Consider the following 20,244-nt stretch of genomic DNA (forward strand, 5'->3'; position numbering starts at 1 on the left):
ACTAACATGCTATTTTCTTTTATCACAGAAATTAACAAGAAAAACATGGACTCCCGTTACTAGACCAAACAGTAAGTATACAATAATAAGGAGAACCATAGCAGCATATCACATCCATAGTATCTAATACCTTTGTTCCTTATACATTTGTTTTTCACCCAAAGTTATAAGCAAATATGAATGTGATATGCTGCGGTGGTTGTTGCCGGGGCATACAGTCTTGGGTGCATGCACCCAAGACTGTATGCCCCGGCAACAACCACCGCAGCATATCACATCCATAGAGTCAAACATTTCAACTATGGTCTATGGAAACTTTTAATGTCCGCGGACATTATGAGTGTTCTTAGAAAACTTTCAACTTGCCAGCGAACAATACGGACAGCGTTTTCAGGACACCCCCTACGAACATTTCAGAACAACGCAATAGTTCTTAGAACACTTTCAACTTGACAACGAATAATATGGACAGTGTCCTCAGGACACCGCCATTTTGTTTATTTGCGAACATTTCAAGACACTGCGAGTGTTCTTAGAACACATTCAACTTGACAACGAACAATACGGACAGTGTCCTCAGAACACCCCCATTTCGTTTATTTGCAAACATTTCAGGACACCATGAGTGTTCTAAGAACACATTCAACATGACAGAGAACAATACGGACAGCGTCCTCAGGGCACCCCCATTTTGTTTATTTGCGAACATTCAGGACACTGCGAGTGTTCTTAGAACACATTCAACTTGCCATCGAACAATACGGACTACGCCTTCAGGACACCCCCTACGAACATTCCAGGACACCGGGAGTGTTCTTAGAAACGTCTTCAGAACACCCCCATTTTGTTTATTTGCGAACATTTCAGGACACCGCGAGTGTTCTTAGAACACATTCAACTTCACAACAAACAACACGGACAGTGTCCTCAGAACACAGCCATTTCGTTTAGTTGCGAACATTTCAGGACACCATGAGTGTTCTAAGAACACATTCAACTTGACAGAGAACAATACGGACAGCGTCCTCAGGATACCCCCATTTTGTTTATTTGTGAACATTTCAGGACACCGCGAGTGTTCTTAGAACACATTCAACTTGACAGAGAACAATACGGACAGCGTCCTCAGGACACCCCCATTTTGTTTATTTGCGAACATTTCAGGACACTTCGAGTGTTCTTAGAACACATTCAACTTGTCAGCCACAACCCCATTCATATTTGCGAACATTTCAGGACACAGCGAGTGTTCCACAACTTCTTCAGAACACCCCCATTTTGTGTATTTGCGAACAATTCAGGACACCGCGAGTGTTCTTAGAACATATTCAACTTGACAACGAACAATACGGACAGCGTCCTCAGGACACCCCCATTTTGTTTATTTGCGAACATTTCAGGACACTGCGAGTGTTCTTAGAACAGTTTCAGTTTGCTTGCAAACAAAACGGACACATATTGAGTCCTCAGAACACCACCCATTCAGTTTATTTAGAACATTTCAGAACACCTGTGATGTCCGCAGACAAATCGAACACAAAAAGAACGTCTAACACATAAAAAACACAACTTTCATCCTATCTCATACACTCTCACCCTCCCCAAACACTCCTACACACCAACACACTCTACTAAATACAAATTTTGAACAAAGTTTCACCGCGCTGTCCGCGGACGACCGCAAATCCAAGATGGCGGGTGCTACCGAAAATCTGACGCGCTTCACGCTCCACGCCGTCCAATCAGCGAACACGTTGCATGTCCGCGAACATCACGCAATCCGATTGGCCAATCAGGACACTGTCCGCGGAGCGAACAGGGAAGTCCGTCCGCGGACCGAACACAGATATCACTAATTTCATTTGACCTACTTTTTGGTCATTTTAAAAAAAACTGCTGGACGGATTTTCAACAAATTTGCAAAAGCACGCTTTCGGGACCAAGCCGCTGCTCCTGGTCCAAATTTGGTGAAAATCCGACCAGCGGTTTGGGCTGTAGATGCGAGCAAAATGTTTTTCCCATTCAGTCTATGGGAAAAAAAAAAGTTTTGGGACCCCCCCTATAACTTTGCCCCCCCTGGACAAATCCTCACCAAACTTTGCAAAAATATTCAGTGACCCAAATACTTTTTTTGCAAAGTTTGGCGTGAGTAGAGAGCGAAGTTATAAGCCGCCCAAAAAAGTGCTCTTCCTATGGAAACGGCAACTTAACCATAACTACATGGCCACTACCGTGGCCATGTAATATATATATATATATATATATATATATATATGTATATATATATATACATATATATATATTCAGTAAAAAAACGTTGTTAAAGGGACGTTATGGTTAAGTTGCGCTACTAAAAACCTATGAAATTCAGTGAAAAAACGTTGTTAAAGGTACGTTATGGTTCCAAGTAAAACCGAAAAACCCTTGAAATTCGCCAGTTATGGTAAGTTAAGCAACCATAACTCGCGCCACCACCGTGCACTGCTACGACTAACACCCACGACATCAAAGATGACATCACAAATGTCATTGATGACATCACTGATGACATCACATGTCTGGCTCACTCTTTTTTCTTTTGCTGACATATCTAGGCCACATGGTTTTCTTCAGTAACAGTCAGAAACTAAAAATTTTATTTTATTTGTAGACGTATCCTAGCGATAGTTATAAGCCGCCCAAAACGTGCTCTTCCTATGGAAACAGCAACTTAACCATAACTACATGGCCACGGTAATATATATATATATATATATATATATATATATATATATATATATATATATATATATCACATAATTTAATATTTATAAAATAATCGCCAATGGGTGATGTTACAATCAACAATCTCTTTAATCAGAAGGAGTATGGATATGAAAATTATGCAGCGCAGAATAAAACTTTGTGTGGGTTCAGTCAAATGCAATGTCACTTTTTCCCCCTGCGCACTAATCAATTCCCCACAATATGCAATATAAAGAGATGGAATGAGAGAACACAGGTTTCAGCAATAAACACTCAACAAATACAGTTTCAATCCCAACTCCTCCCAGCAAGCAGAGAGAAACAGGAATGATTTCAAAACAGTTCAAATGCTTTTGAATGTGGCTTGGAAGTAGTGTTTGAAAACACTGAAACATTGATTTAATTCTCTAAATTGGATTCAAAACTAGTGGGAGCCACTTTGTATAGTTTCAGGGAAACACTAGCAATGATGATTGAAAAACTAGCAGATTGTAAACTGAATTCTGAGTTCGGATGCAAAGAATAGCTGTTTTACACGTGATGAAATTGAGCCAAATTGAGCCAAACTAAAAATTCACGGCAAACTTTTCAGTGTGCGAGAAACGCGATTGCGGCAAAACTATATCGGAATGCGGTTTTAGATTTGTTTGAAAGCTGAGGATGTTAGCTTCAATTTGACACTTAAATTTCGTTTCTAACATGCACATTATGGAAGTTACGAAGGTTTTAGTAGAGGTCGATTTTTCTCAGAGTCAAGATTTTTAAATGAAAGATGCGCTTTTCAATTACAAACAAGGATTTACTTTGCACTAGGGAGGCTATGAAGATACAAGATACCCAACGGTACAGCCACCAGATCAGCAGTGCCCCTGTCTGAAGTTTGCCCACCGAGACACTTGTCTTTCTCAGCAAATATATTAGCGCAAAGATGACAATATCACTACAATTATCACAGAACTATATGGGTAAGGGAAAGATTCAGGAAAACAAAAGAGATTTTCTGCAATGCAGTTCTGGATATGATAGAATGGGTTTGATTGGATTACTTAAGGATGAGATACTGGCTATGGAGACTTCTGTGCTCTAGATACTCACAACTATGGTTTGGAATAGGCCCGTCAAAGATCTGGTCAAAGGTTTTGGACTGGAATTCTGCTAGCCCACCGGACAGGATTCAGGCACTCAGGCCTGCACTCAGCACGGCACTCTGGACACTGCATGACCTCTGGACTGGATCTGACAGGTGGGTTCTGGGTTTCAGCTATCAGGTTACAGCTCTGCTCTACTGGTTTGGATCTCTAGGTTCTAGCAAAAGTTCTTGGCCAGAAGCAGAAACAGCACAGCTAGGCTGTTTAATTTTTGGTGTGCCCCTTGGAAGTCTGGGGTAAATCAGGTTTCAAGATTTTAAAGGCCAGCTGAGAAGGGTTCAGCTTTGCAATTGGGCCTTCTGCTTTCAGGGTTCTGGAGTCTTGGATATAGGTTTCTCCTGCAGAGCGCTTCGCCAGTAAATCAGTTGATGGGTGAATCTGTGTGTGTCCCTAGGTCCTGACCTGTCCCTATTTATGTATTTCCCAAAGGGTTGGGTAGGCTGAATTATACTAAGCACACCCTCTAGTAATCCTATTGGTTAGGATCTGTCCCCTCTCCTGATTTGAGAAGGAACACATGGTTTCATGATGATGCAGTATTTTAAAACTCAGGGAGTACCTCCCCTTTGTTTCTGTACAGTATATCTATTCTTCACATAAATCATATTCACAATATAACCAACTTGCTAATAATACATATTTACATCACAGATTTATTATAGCAAGTATCCGTCTGAGTTCCATCTCAGTGAGAGCTTTGGTTCACATTTGACAGTTTTTCACGCTTTTGGTTGGGTACGCAGTGTCGGATCTGTACACATTTTTCTACATATATGCACATGTCATCTGGGCAAAATCCTGTGAAGTTTCATATTCCTAGCATCATCACAATTGCTACAAAGTCAGCATTTCGGTAGTCCTGTCTTTGAACATAGCACAGGGTTCAGAGTAGTTTCAAACTGTGGGCATAATTTTCCTGTTAACAACCTATAATTTACAGATTTTTACGCATTTTTCATAGTTCTCTATGAGTCTTTTTCAAATAGAATTAAACTTGAGGTTTAAGATACACAAATCTGTCTGGTCCAAGGTTTGGCTGGGTCCAGAGCACTCCTGACCTCTTCCTGCTGGCAGTTAGTTTCTGTTGACACCTGAATTTGCATTCCCTTTCAGTCCAGGAAGCCTATTGTCCCTCCCCAGAAAAGCAGAGCAAAATCCCCTCGTTCTTTCATTAGGATCTAAATGATAGTTCCTGGGCAGAGAGCAAAAGGAAGGTGCCCTTTGTTGGAGCAAACTGTGGAATGTGCTTTGAAGTCCTCTGGCTGGTATCAGTTCACTTTAAAACACTTTGTTTAAAATTGTCTTTTCTAAATAAACTTTACATTGTCAACCAAAATACACACAGATCTCTTAATTCTAGTCTTTTTAAAACATAGATATTGCATAGTAGCAACCTATATTGCTTTTGATGGCAAGTCTCTTCTTTTCCACAATTTGATTTTAAGACACAAGTTTTAAACTGCCAGTATAAGTAAATGACAGCTTTGACACAGGCAAGCGGTGGTACGGCGCCCATATTCTGCCACATTTTCCCAGGAAAGCACCTTTTTGAATTTGGATGTTTTGTGATGAAATGTGCTTCTCCTGACATTGTGCTTATGGGGATTCCTTAAATGAGGTGATGGTGAACACCCAGCAAGGATGTTGGATCTTTTCCGATATTTGGGGAACCATTATTTTGCAATTTCAGCAGCCAAGGAAAAATTGCTTTTAAAGCACTTCTTGATTTTCCTGGCAATGCAGCACTGCCTTTTCAGGTAGTTCCATTTCCCTCTGTGGGCAGACAAATAACAGGTGTTGGCACTGTGGTCTCCTGTTCTACCACTGACACAGGCAAAGTAGATGTGGCAGCCTATTTTTCCGGTTTCCCTGCGCACTTCTCAGAGATGTTTAGTGCGCATAGGGATTTTCGGCGGTCATTCTGTTGTTTTTGATTAAAGCAGCACACAGTGATGTTGCGGGGCAGAGCCTAGTGGGTCAGAACATCCCACAAGCCCCCCCGCATGATTTGGCATTGATAGTCCATCAATGGGAAGTCGCGAGACTGGGATGATCAGTCTCTTTTCTTTTGGTTCAACAAATGGGAAAATTGCATGATCTTTTCTTTTGGTTCACATGGCAAACTTCTTCAGCTTCTCCCATCAGTGGTGGATCGATCAGTTCTCCTCGCCCAGTCCTGAATGAGTTTGGAGCGATACCCTGTGCCCCTTGGAGATTGGCTTCCGGTCCCTGGGTGGTCCTCCTTGGTTTTAGTCTCCATGGTTTCCAATTAACTAGGATGACAAAACAAAAACATATTTGTAGTCATTTCCACACCACTATTGATGTAGTGGGTCGGACACATACATTTGAGATATCAGGACACATTTTTCTATTGGCAATGTATTGACTCTATAGATGGAATATTTTATAGTGGGAATTCTAGGGAGCTGGAGTGACCCCCTCTGGGGTTCCAGAAGACTCCTCCAGTTGCTGCAGAGTGTGCCTAGGATGGAAACACTTTAGTTGGTTAATATGGACTCACTTATCTTCCCCCTCTGCCAAACTGCCTTTGGGGATGCAGATTTTGTAGGAAACTGGTGAGGTTTTGTCTACAATTTCAAAAGGACCCCTCCAGGTAGGCAAACATGTGTGCTGTTTGGCCTGGTTGCTTTGGAAATTGTATAAGTAGAACCGGTCTCCCACATGGTATTCTTTTCTGGTAGTCTTTAAGTCATAGTTAGGCAAAAGCATGTTGAAGGTGTTTTCTTAGATGTTCAACATACGCATGAGTTGTGGAGGCATTGATCAATGTCTTCTCTTGGGTTCTGTAGAGCAGATGCTGGGGAAGCACCATCCTGCGTCCAGTCATCAGCTCAAATGGTGACATTTTAGTTGCAGATGAAGGGGTAGATCTGATGGCCATTAGGACAAGAGGTAATCGAATATCCCAACTTGGCCCAGAATCTGCCACAAACTTTTTTAATATGCTCACAATTGTCTTGTTGTATCTCTATTGCACCACTAGAGGCTTGCCGGTAAGCAAAGTGTAGCTTCCTTTTGACCCCAAGTATCTCCCACATGTTTGTCATTACTTCGCCAGTAAAGTGGCAACCTCGGTCTGACTCGATCCTTTGGGGTAGTACAAAACGCGAGAAGATGTTGGTGATCATCAGGGCAGCTGCTGTTTCTGCCTTGCAGTTTGGGGCCTGGAGACATTCCACCCACTTAGTAAACAAGCATGTCACGGTCAACATGTACTTATTTCCCCTAGAGGAGAGAATCATGGGCCCTATATAATCGACTTATAAATCTGACCAAGGCAGTGTCATCCCCCTCTTTTGGAGAGGATAGATTTTGAAGGAACTTTTGGGTTGATATCACTCCAGCATAATTTTTTTCTGGCGCAATAATGAGGTGTGACCACAGCAGCCTGGTTTCCCTCTTTTGGAGAGGCGCACAGTGTGTGAGGGATGTTGGCTGAAATTGTGCACACACAAGACACCCCTTCAAGTATTGGTCGAGGTCCTGCTCCATGTGTGGCCAGTATGCAACCTCTCTTACGATTTCAAGTGTTGTATGAAACCCCTATGACCTGCTGTGGCAGCATCATGGGCGTGACTTAACATCAGGCTTCGGAATGAGGTGGGGACCACCCACTGATCATAGGCAGCTAGGGATTTCCTCACCAGAAGACCGTCTTGGATTCGGAACATTTTTGGACATTTCACACTCTGAGGTCCTCTTTCCCTATGTTATCGGTATCCGTCAGGGGAAAGATCTCAGGGTCCTCAATGTGTTGTTAAAACTTACCAATTATTGGATCCCCTTTTTGAGCCGTGATCAAATCAGCATCTGGCGTCTCCTTACTCCATTGTGCATTTGAGAGTTCATTGTGAGCATTTTTCTGGGACCTAGTGATAGCAGTGACCAGGATTTCCCCCAACAGGGACTCGATCTCAAGTAGATCCCCTTGGATGGCTCCAGTTTTGGCCAGCTGATCAGCTAGGTCATTTCCAGTTTTGTCTCGTCCCTCTCCTTTAGAATGACCCTTGATCTTTTTCCAGTAGATGGTCATCCCATTCGAGGTGACCAGATCATAAATGTTTTGAATTAATTTCCTATGTTTCAAGGGTTTATTATTAGCACATAAGATGCCTCTGGTTTTCCAGTTAACCAGGTGCTCCACGAACCCGATGCGTACATAATCTGAATCAGTGACTATGACCAGTTTGTGGAGTTGATGTTGGACAGCAGTGAGGATGGCTTGATGCACAGCCATCAACTCTCCCACTTGACTACTTCGGGGACCAATCTTGTACCCAGCGGAGGGTCCTGGGGTCTCATTCACCCATGCATTCTCTACGCTGGCCACAAGTTCTTTTTCCCCATTGTTGTCAACATGGTAAGAGCATCCATCCACATAGACAGTGGGCATTCCCTCACACTTGTCTTCTTCAAAGACTTTGTGTGGGGAATTGAAGTATGCCTCCATGTTGTCCTTGATTTTTAGACTCTCGTCCTCGAGACAGTTTTCTCTGGCACAATCATGCAAGTCAGCCAGACCTTGCGCGAGGGGACTCTTCTTGTTTTGGCCATATCTTACCTCCACAGGAAAGTCTTGCGTTGACAGAATCCACTTAATTCGGGAATTACTCACATTTCTGGCCCGGATTCTGTCACTTTGAAGATATTGCATAGGCTGGTGTGGAGTCTCCACTATGATGTGTTCCCCCTGGATAAACGGGCCGTAATTCTTCAATGCCCACACCATTGCCAGAAGTGCCTTCTCCCAATCGTTGAATTTTTCCTCCACAGAGGATAAACTTTTACTTGCATAGGAGATTACTTTATTGACCTTGTCATGCTTTGATATAATACTGCAGTCAAGCATGTATTAGAGATCCCTGTCTCCAAGAAGAAATCCTTGTTTTTGACAGGGTAAGCTAGGCAAGGCGCTTGTGAGAGGCTTCTTTTGAGTTGTTTTACTGCCTCTGCTTTTTCTGGACCCCACTCCCACTTGACCCCCCCTTCAAAAGATGAATCAGGGGTCTTGTGATCTCTGCGTAGCCCTCAATGAACTTTCTGCTGTCATATGTAATTCCAAGGAGGCTCCTTAGTTCCCACAGAGTTGTGGGGTCTTTTAATTTCTGGAGTGCTTCCACTTTCTTTCCCTGGGGACAGAGACCCTGAGGAGTAATCTCATGCCCCAAGAAATTGACACGGGTCCTACACCACTGTGCCTTTTGAGAGGAGAGTTTTGCTCCGGCGGCCCTCAACTGTGTCAGAGCTCTCCGCTATGTGTTCCTCCACAGTTAAGCTTTTGATGAGAACATCATCTACATAGGCCAGGTTACCCCTTTCACCCAAGTAGGGCAGGGACTTATGTAGAAAAATGTTGAATTAATGGCCCGAGTTGATGTATCCGAAGGGAATCGGGGTCCATGTGTACTGCTGCCCCCCGAAGGTGAAAGCCAGCATGTATTGGTCCTCCCTACTTACAGGTACAGTCCAGTATCCATTGGTCAGGTCTATTGCAGTGAATACCTGTGACCCCTGGATCTGGGCCAGCCCTTGGTCAATGTAGGGAAGAGGCCATCGGGAAGTATGGACCCATTTGTTGAACTCCCTAAGGTCGGCGCAGAGTCACCACTGGCAGTTTGGCTTAAAAATGACCAGCACTGGATTATTGAAGGTGCTGTGGACTGGACGGATTATCCCATGGGACTCAAGGTTCTTAATTATTTCAGTAAGGAACTCCATTGATGCGAGAGGCAAGCAATATTGCTTCAGAAACACTGGACTCATGCCAGGGTCCGTGGGAATTGTTGTTGTGTGGATGTCGGTGCGACCACAGTCATATTAGTTCACTGCAAAGAGATCTTGAAAATCTTGCTCCAGAGTCTCACAGGCATCCGCTAGGTTGACTCTCTCTTCAACCATCTGCCTGAAGCCTGGAAAGACTTCCGGTTTTGCTATCTCATCGGCCTCCTCCAGCAGGATGGAGAAGTCCCTGGTCTGAGTGCAGATTTGGACTGGTGGCTTCAGGTGGGGAAGGCAGTCCTCGCGGACTTGGAAAATCACCTCATCCCTGCTGAAGTCACAGGTCACATCTTCCTAACGATAAGGGCAGGAAGTGTACACCAGGAAGTTCTCCCAATGCTGGGTGAAGATCCTGTCTGGTGTTGTGTTGTCATGACCATCACTGTCAATACAGTCCTTGGGGATTGGTCCTAAAAGTTCATTACCTAAATCTATGGAAAAATGTTGGTCATCAACTGCCATTCCAATAATGGTGCCTGCGGCTACAGTGATACTCTTTAAGTCACTGTTATCCACCTCTATTGGAATGGTGTCATGTTCTATATTGACTAGTGGTGTTGGGTTTACCCCCAAACCTTGCTGTTGGAAGTAAGCATTTAGATTAACATAGGCGTCAGGGTTTTTCAATTTCTGTCCTCTTTTAACTTTCACTTCCAGGGAGAATTGTCGGGTCCTTTCTGGGATGGTGACTTCCTTCCAATCTGAATTTCAACTGCATAAGGCAGCAGTTGAGCTGACCTAAATGCTTTCTGTGGGTCATCAAAGCCCATGGGATTATCCACAAATCGGGACCAAGCTCTGAAGTTTATTAGGTCCAAACTAATGGCAAAGCGATCGAGAATGTCACCGCATGACCCAACAATTATGGACTATGCTCTTGTTGCCTATGGAGATTTTAAGCATACTCCTGCTTGGCAGGAGATGTTTGGAATTGGTTGTTTCCAGATCCATTTCCCATTTGTCTATCAGTTTAAATGTGGGAATGGCTGGATCTTTTGGGAGTTTGCGGAACATGGCCTTGCTGATGAAGCTCTTACCGTTGTTCACACACACTCAGGCGAGAACAGAGTCCTTCCCTTCATTTAACTGAATAGGGATGAACAACTGCTCTCCAATTTGCTGAATATCAGCCAGTGTGGAATGCCACCTTAGACCGGAAGGAAGGTTGATTTTCAGAAATAGAGAGGACCCCCCATCACCAGTTTGTGGTCCTACTGCTATTACTGTCACGCCTGGGATTTGGTTGTTCTGGAAGTGAAATTCTACTTGGTCAGATTTTTGTTGCACCATGTGGCAGGTACCGTTTAAACTAACATGGTTGACACTCTGTTTTAATTTTATCGGTCGACTAGTCTGGGTCCAGAGGACCTTGTTTACGCAATCTATTAAGGGTGACAACCTTCGCAGGAGGTCATTCCCTAGTAGACAAGGGGTGCCCTCTGGAGTCACAACTATGACCGGGTGCTTCACCTTGTGTCGCCCAATTTTAATGTCCAAATCCCAAGTCCCCTCGACAGGAATTTCCTTCCCGTCAAAGTTCTGAAGTTTTCCAGGAAGAGGACTGAGAGGAATTTGGTAATTCTCCCCACTTCCTGAATTCAGTTTATCAAAGGCCCTTTTTGACAGAAGGGTAGCTTGGGATCCAGTGTCCACCACTGCCAAAATTGTACACTGCCCCTGTATTTGGACCGGGGCATAGAATCTTCCCACCTTCTCCTCAAGGGGGCACAGATAATGTACATTTTTGGACAACTGATGGGTTAGTTTTCTAGTTTTGGACACAGATAGAGAAGAGGTTTGGGCAGAATTCTGTGGGGAGTCTTGGACATCTGAAAAGAAAAGGTGGCAACTAGAGATGGGAGAAGTGGTGAGTTCCCCTGGTTCCGTTTCTGGGCCGTCCTCCCCTTTTTGGAGGCAGTCACCAGGATGGGTTTGAACCAGGGGATTTTCACGCTGTTGGTTCTGGGGTTGGATGATGGGCGGCGCTATCTCAGTCCCCACATCTACCCAGTCTGGATTTGGATCCGTTGGGACCCATTTTTCTTTGGGAGGAGTTCCCCCATCTCTGAAGGAGAAGATCCTTTTCCCAGGTTCCTCTGAGGATCCCTCTCCTTCAAATTGGAAGATTTGTACCTCCTCCTCAAAATGGGTCTATTTGGGTTCTTTGTTTCTCCTACCCCCCCATCTGCTCCTTGGGTGGCAGAGTTTCAGGGGCAGGAGATTTTGGTTCTGGTTCCTGGGTTTCCAGGGGCATTTTACAAGTGCGGAAGGGAGCTTCCTCCAAGGCTTTACACCTCCCTTCCCCTTATGCCTCCTCCCTGGGAACCGGTGGGTTGTCGGGGTTCAGCCCCGTCATTGCTCTGGAGCACCAGGTCCAGAGTTTGAGGCATTCTGCACCAGCATGCTCATCTGAGGGTTCTGTTGAGCCCTCAGAATGCGACCCAGATCTTGGGCCATGTTTTGGACCTGGCGCTCTAGCTGTGACACCTGCTCAGGCTGATATGGGGTTCTGTTGTCTCCCCTGGGCTGATCCCGGGAAGGGTAGCTATCCCTTCTCTGAAAATACCCCAGGTTTGGAAAATTTGTGTACCCTTTCACCCTTGGCCTCCCCTGTCCCGGATTGGGTTGTCTGGGCTCAGGAAATTGGGAAAAGAAGGATGGATGGTTTTGGGGTTGAAGGTTTTGCGGATACCTGGGGTAGAAGTTCTGTCAAGGATTTGGGGAATTTCTGCCCTCCTGGGGAAGTGAGGAGGGATATTCCCTGGGTTAGCTGCTGTTTGGTTGGATTCCCCCCCTTGGGCTGGAGGAGTCCACACATAACCCAGGATGGGTTTATTCCCCTTGTAGCAGGGGCTTATGTAGTCAGGCGAGTGAGGGATTCCATTTGTGGGACTACCTCTTTGGCTCCCTGTCTGTGACTGTCCCGAGGGCCTTCTGGGCTTGAGATAATTCTGATTTTGTGCAGGCAGGTTTTTAGGCCCCCCCATCTCCAAATCTAAATTCTATGGGCTTTTGCACCTCATAAATTCGTGTGGCCTGTTCAATGACCCAGTCTAGTGATCTTTTCTCATGAAAATCTCTCACTAGCTGAGTCATGATGTACTTGGGGAGAGCGTTGAAAAAAGTATTCACAAATTCTTTGCTGTCTGTGCGCACCCATATGGTGGTCTGTGCAAAGACATGCTTTAATTCCTGCACAAATTCTTGGGGGGCCTGATCCTCCCCACATTGCAAGTTGTAGGCTGCCTTGCGAGCCTCCTGAGGATTTCTGTGCACCGAAAAATGCTTCAATATGGCCGCCCTATAGGTGGACCATCTAGAATAATTTTGTATCTCCAGCCCCGCAAAGAAGCTGGAGTATTCTGGTGAGAAGGTCCATTTCACACATTGAATACAGCTTTGGCTGTCCTTCAAATGGAAAGTTCCCATCATCTGTTCAAAGAGCTCTAAGTGCTCCCAAACAGAATACTTTGCGTTATTATGATAGGGTGTGATGACGCTCCTTATAGCTTTGATTTGCTTTAAGGGGTCCTTAAGCAAGGCCTTTTTTGCCTTATTTGCCTTCTTGGTTCAGGTAACCCTGGTCCACTCCTCCTCTGACTCAGAGGCACTGCTCCCAGAGGTGCCTGTTTGGTCTTCTAGGCTCTCCCGGATTCTGCAAGCCTGGGAATGGCTGGCAGAATGTGGGGACCTAGTCTCCTGTGTCCTGGGGTGCTCAGAGGAGTCTTCTGATTCCTCCTTGCTCCCAGGATTTGATGAGTACCCCCCCCACTGTCCTAGCTGGGCAGAGGTTTTCAGAATGCCCTTAGTGGGCCTATTCTCATGTAGTTCCCCACTACATTTCACAGTACTTGGGTACCCATACCCAGATGACCCCCCCATCCATTCCTGGGAGGTGCTGGTCTATGAGCCCCATATTTCTGATTGGATTGAAATCTGCCATCCCTGTGGCCCTTGGCTCATGTGCGCCAATGGACATGGGGGTGGCAGAGTCCAAGGATTGGAAGAGATGAAGGCCTCTTGTACTAGGTTTCCTGAGGTTATGCTCAGGTGTTTCCCTTTCCCAGCGAACCTCATCTCTGGCAGCCCTTGCTCCCTGTTGCCATGAAAGAACCTGAGCTTTCTGTTCCTCTATCAAGGCATAGCTGATTTCTCTCAATCTCTCTTGCATGGCTACCTGTCTGTGGAGCCTGTCATTGTTCTCACAGAGAGCCTCATTTTCACTCTGTGCTTCCTGTGTTGTTTTAGAGTACTGGGCCAGTCTTTGCTGCAGGAGGGTTACCTCCTGAGTCCTGTCCATACTGGCCTGGTCCTTCCTTGCTAGAGCATCTTCCACCCTCCTGGTGTGCTCTAACAATTCTTGATGGTCTTTTTGGAGGTCACCCAGTCCCTGGAGGGCCAGGTGATTTTCTTCCAGCTTCTCTTTTAAATAGCAGAATTCCTGGCCTAAGGTGTCCCTTTCCTGAGCAAGAGCCTGCCTCTCTGCCACCAGGTTGTCACTCTGTCTTTGAAGCGCACCAGCTTTCTGGCGCTCTTCATCAAATTCTGCCTGGGTGTCCAGGTCTTTCAGGATTAATTTATTACTCTCTTTTTTCTCTCTGTCTAAGTGGCTTTGCAGGGTGACTGCCTGCTCTGCGCATGTCCTGTTTAAATGCATTTGTTGTTCATGCTTTTTCTGGCTCTGCAGTAGGGAGTCCAAACTTTCTTGGTAGTCCTTCTGCAGGGCCAGCATTCTGGTATTCTGTTCTGCCTTCTCCTGCTGCAGGATACCCATGTCCTCTTTTATTTTGATTATGTACTGCCTACTTTCAGTTTCTGATTCCTGGCTCCTCTGCAACCTCTGCTCAGTCCAGATCAGTTTGGGCCACTATTTTGGCAATCTTTTTTTGCTCTTCCCTTGCCTTAGGGGCCATATATAGTTCTCTCAGGGCCATATGTAATGGACCCTGATCTTGCCATGTATCTAACCCTGTTGCAGTGATCTGTTCTGTGATTGCCTGCAACCACACATTCTGATCCTGCTCCTTTCAATTCACCTATTACAAATAATATATGCAGTAGGTGTTCTTTAGCCATATTGATCTCTACCAATGTCACCATTCTGGAAATATTAATTTCCTTCCTGACTTACATAAGTTTATTTTATTTTAACAAAACAGACCAATTCCATAGAGGGTTCCTATTGAGGGGTGTAACACAGCGTGGTAGCTGATATGGATTATGTACCCCGTTAGTTAGCACACTGTATTAGACTGTCACAAGTGGTATATCTAATTCAGAAATCCCACGACGAGCCCCCAATCTTGTAAGTGGTTTCCACCCGGCACTCCACCTAAGTCAATGGCTAGCGTGTGATGCACAGCTGGAACCCTTAATTATATATTTGTGTCTATAAATTCTTTTATTTCTGAATGATGTACCCTTATATCACCCCCCTCTCTTTGAATCCCCCCCTGTCTCACTGAACCAAGAAACAGGTTGTTTTGCAAAGTTAAAAGATTTATTTTATGGATTTGAACAAGATATATATATTACACTATTTAATATTTATACAATAATCACCAATGGGTGATATTACAATCAACAATCTCTTTAATCAGAAGGAGTATGGATAAGAAAAATCATACAATGCAGAATAAAAGGTTCAGTCAAATGCAATGTCACTTTTCCCCCTGCACACTACTCAATTCCCTCCAATATGCAAATTAAAGAGATGGAATGAGAGAACACAGGTTTCAGGAATAAACACTCAACAAAAACAGTTTCAATCACAACTCCCGCCAGCAAGCAGAGAGAAACAGGAATGATTTCAAAATAGGTCAAATGCTTTTGAATGTGACTTGGAAGTAATGGTTGAACACACTTAAAAATTGATTTAATTCTCTAAATTGGATTCAAAACTAGTGGGAGCCGCTTTGTGTAGTTTCAGGTAAACACTAGAAATGATGATTGAATAACTAGCAGATCGTACACTGAATTCTGAGGTCGGATGTAAAGAATAGCTGTTTTACACGTGATGAAATTAAGCCAAACAAAACATTCACAGCAAACTTTTCAACTTGCGAGAAACACGATTGCAGCAAAACTATATTGGAATGCGGTTTTAGATTTGTTTGAAATCTGCGAATGTTAGCTTCAATTTGACACTTAAATTTCTTTTCTAACATGCACAGTATGGAAGTTATGAAGGTTTTAGTAGATGTCGATTTTTCTCAGGAAGAGTCAAGATTTTCAAATCAAAGATGCACTTTTGAATTACAAACAAGGATTTTCTTTACACTAGGGAGGCTATGAAGATACAAGATACCCAACGGTACAGCCACCAGATCACAGGGACGTCATTTGGGGGTCACCAGAGGTCGCAAATGCGACCTCTGAGATCTCCCTTGCGACCTCTGTGGTCACCATTGCGACCTCTAGAAAACAATAGAAAAAAAGTCTTTTATTTTTGTTTTTTTTTGTAATGTAAGCTCATGGGCTGTGGCCAGCACCATGTGGCTCTTTAGTTCTGGAGTGGCTGGCTTTCTTGTTAAGGCCCCTTAAAAAAAAGAAGAAAAATAAGAAAAGGAGTGACACAGGTCTAACACTTTCAGCACTGACCCTAAATAAGAGAGATTAGGAATACCAAATAATGTGTCTTTCCGGAATTCTATACAATAATTGCTAGACTCATTAAAGGTGTATTTCAGGCATACTTCAGGGGGTGAATCACTGATTTAGTCTGTTCTTAAACGCCTCAACTCAGCCTTTAATCCTTCTGAGGTCGATAAATGAGTACCAACACTGGTTGGGTGATATTGGGTGTTTATTTTTTCTATATAAAGCGCTTAAACGTAAATGCTATATAATAACACATCATTATCATTTGGTCGTCATAGATGTCTGCTTGCACTCAAAGTAATTTGGTAATATGGGCCTACATACACTGATTTTAACGATACATATGGCGATCCATTCTTGTTTGAAATGTACATCACATTATAGCGATATCATAACCATATTTTTTGTAGTGTACAATGCTATGAGATGCCACTTCCTGTTTTGTCAATGGATGAAAGGTCGCGTTCCATCGCATCCCACGATATCACTTTGGGGTGAGGTAAAATGACATCACTTCCTGTGATGTCACCAGGGGGGGTCTAGGGTCGTGTGATGTCAATACCCCTAACCTTGCATTTTGGTGAAATGACGTCACTGCCAGATCAGCGGCGCCTCCGACTTTTGCCTGCCGAGACATTTATCTTTCTTCAGCAAATATATTAGCGCAAAGATGATATCATAACTACAATTATCACAGAACTATATGGATGAGGGAAAGATTCAGAAAAACAAAAGAGATTTTCTAAAATGCAGTTCTGGATATGAAAGAATGGGTTGGATAGGATTACTTAAGGATAAGATACTGGCTATGGACAATTCTATTCTATAGATACTCACAACTATGGCTTGGAATAGGCCCGGCAAAGATCTGGTCAAAGGTTTTGGACTGGAATTCTGCTAGCCCACCGGACAGTATTCAGGCACTCGGTTCTGCACTCTGCACGGTACTCTGGACACTGCACGGCCTCTGGACTGGATCTGACGCAAGGGTTCTGGGTTGCTTCTATCAGGTTACAGCTCTGCTCTACTGGTTTGGTTCTCTGGGTTCTAGCAAGAGTTCTTGGTCAGAAGCAGAAACAGCACAGTCAGGCTGTTCAATTTTTGATGTGCCCCTTGGAAGTCTGGGGTAAATCAGGTTTCAAGATTTTAAAGGCCAGCTGAGAAGGGTTCAGCTTTCGAATTGGGCCTTCTGCTTTCAGGGTTCTGGAGATTTGGATATAGGTTTCTCCTGCAGAGCGCTTCACCAGTAAATCAGTTGATGGGTGAATCTGTGTGTTTCCCTAGGTCCTAAACTGTCCCTATTTATGTATTTCCCAAAGGGGTGGGTAGGCTGAATTATACTAAGCACACCCTCAAGGAATCCTATTGGTTAGGATCTGTCCTCTCTCATGATTTGAGAAGGAACACATGGTTTCATGATGATGCAGTATTTTACAACCCAGGGAATACCTCCCCTTTGTTTCTGTACAGTATATCTATTTTTCACATAAATCATATTCACAATATAACCAACTTGCTAATAATACATATTTACATCACAGATTTAGTAGAGCAAGTATCCGTCCGAGTTCCATCTCAGTGAGAGCTTGGGTTCAAATTTGACAGTTTTTCACACTTTTGGTTGGGTACCCAGTGTCAGATCTGTACACATTTTTCTACATATATGCACATGACATATGGGCATAATTCTGTGAAGTTTCATATTCCTAGCATCTTCACATGCTACAAAGTCAACATTTCAGTAGCCCTGTCTCTGAACATAGCACAGGGTTCAGAGTAGTTTCAAACTGTGGGCAGAATTTTCCTGTTAACAACCTATAATTTACAGATTTTTACACATTTTTCACAGTTCTCTATGAGTCTTTTTCAAATAGAATAAAACTTGTGGAATGTGCTTTGAAGTCCTCTGGCTGGTATCAGTTCACTTTAAAACACTTTGTTTAAAATTGTCTTTTCTAAATAAACTTTACATCGTCAACCAAGATACACACAGATCTCTTAATTCCAGTCTTTTTAAAACATAGAAATTGCATAGTAGTAACCTATATTGCTTTTGATGGCAAGTCTCTTCTTTTCCACAATTTGATTTTAAGACACAAGTTTTAAACTGCCAGCATAAGTAAATGACAGCTTTGACACAGCTGAGCGGCGGTACTGCACCCATATTCTGACATATTTTCCCAGGCAAGCACCTTTTTGAATGTGGATGTTTTGTGATGAAATGTGCTTCTCCGGACATTGTGCTTATGGGCATTCCTTAGATAAGGTGATGGTGAACACCCAGCAAGGATGTTGTATCTTTTCTGATGTTTGGGGAACCATTATTTTGCAATTTCAGCAGCCAAGGAAAAACGGATTTTAAAGCACTGCTGGGTTTTCCTGGCAATGCAGCACTGCCTTTTCAGGTAGTTCCATTTCACTCTGTGGGCAGCCCAATGACAGGTTTTGGCAATGTGGTCTCCTGTTCTACCACTGACACAGGGAAGGTAGATGTGGCAGCCTATTTTCCCAGTTTCCCTGCACACTTCTCAGAGATTTCTAGCGCGCATAGGGCTTTTCGGCGGCCATTCTGTTGTTTTTGATGAAAACAGCACACAGTGATGTTTCAGGGCAGAGCCTAGTGTGTCAGAACATCCCACAGATGGCAACAGTAGCGAGTAGGTGTGAAATTATTAACTTTCATCTTCACTTATTGACTTTGTTTGTTTGTTTGTTTATAAATTTGTAGGGCGCACCGAACCCGTAGGTAGCTGGGCGCAACAGAGTACAAAGGATACTTAAAGCTTAGTTACATAGTGGAGAGGGTCGGTTAAGGTACTTATATACATACATTGCATAACCAGAAGGACAAATAAGGTTCATACATACATAAGTACAAAAGTCAGGATAAAATACCGTAGGGGGCCAGGTACAAGGGTACAAGCAAGTGCAGGAGAGGGTTAAGGTGCTAGTACCAGGTGGGTTAGTTGTGCTTGTCATTGGATCGTAGCCAGTTAATAGTGCTACACCTGAAGCTATAGTAGAACTGGTCTATTATGAGATCAAGTGGGAGTGCATTGCAGTACTGGGCAGCTTTTACAGGAAAGCTATTTCCACCTTTTTTTTTACCTAAATCTGGGTATCTGTAAGCAGTGGGAATTGGCCGCTCTCGCCACTTCACTTACCCTAAGGTTCAACCAGCACATTGGTGCATGTGATATACTTTCAAAGAACAACATCCAATCTATAATGCTGCTTGACCGGTTCCAACATTGCTCGTTGTCAACTATTTTTATGAAATGGACAGTATTTAAAAATACAGATTAAATTCATACCATAAACAAGAAAGTATGTAGGAACGTCTATCTTTAATTGCTAATTTTCTATGGTGACAGTGTATTAAATAATGTTGATTTCAGCATACAGTTGCCTTTTTCTATACATAAGTTTCACTACTTTTAAATGATCCCAAGAGGGTTGTTCATTATGGCAGTCTGAACTCATCGGTGGTAGGAAACTCTTGAGTGTACAAGCCATCCGAGCCGCCCGCGGTTTCAAAGTGCTTGTGATAGCATTCTACAGTGAACAGGGGATCAATAGCACTGCATTAAATATGCAGTTTACATTTCTTTCTGCTACTCCTGCTTTAATTGCTTTTCCAAATATGTCATAATGTATTATCAACGAGGATTGCTTAATGATGTGAAACATATACATCAAAATGCATCTCCTATTCCACATGTACGATATATATATATATATATATATATATATATATATATATATATATATATATATATATATATATATATATATATATATATATATATATTCTTTAGCCATTCTATATATATTCTTTAGCCATTCTTGATTTCCTCTGTATATTTTGTAGCACTACATTTTTCATTTTACTAGAAAGGTGTATGTTGAAATTAATTAAATGTTGCTGGTAAAGCTGAAATGGGTTCAG

This window comes from Ambystoma mexicanum, chromosome 5p, assembly GCF_040938575.1.
Source record: "Ambystoma mexicanum isolate Mex_15411 chromosome 5p, UKY_AmexF1_1, whole genome shotgun sequence".
Lineage (NCBI taxonomy): Eukaryota > Metazoa > Chordata > Amphibia > Caudata > Ambystomatidae > Ambystoma > Ambystoma mexicanum.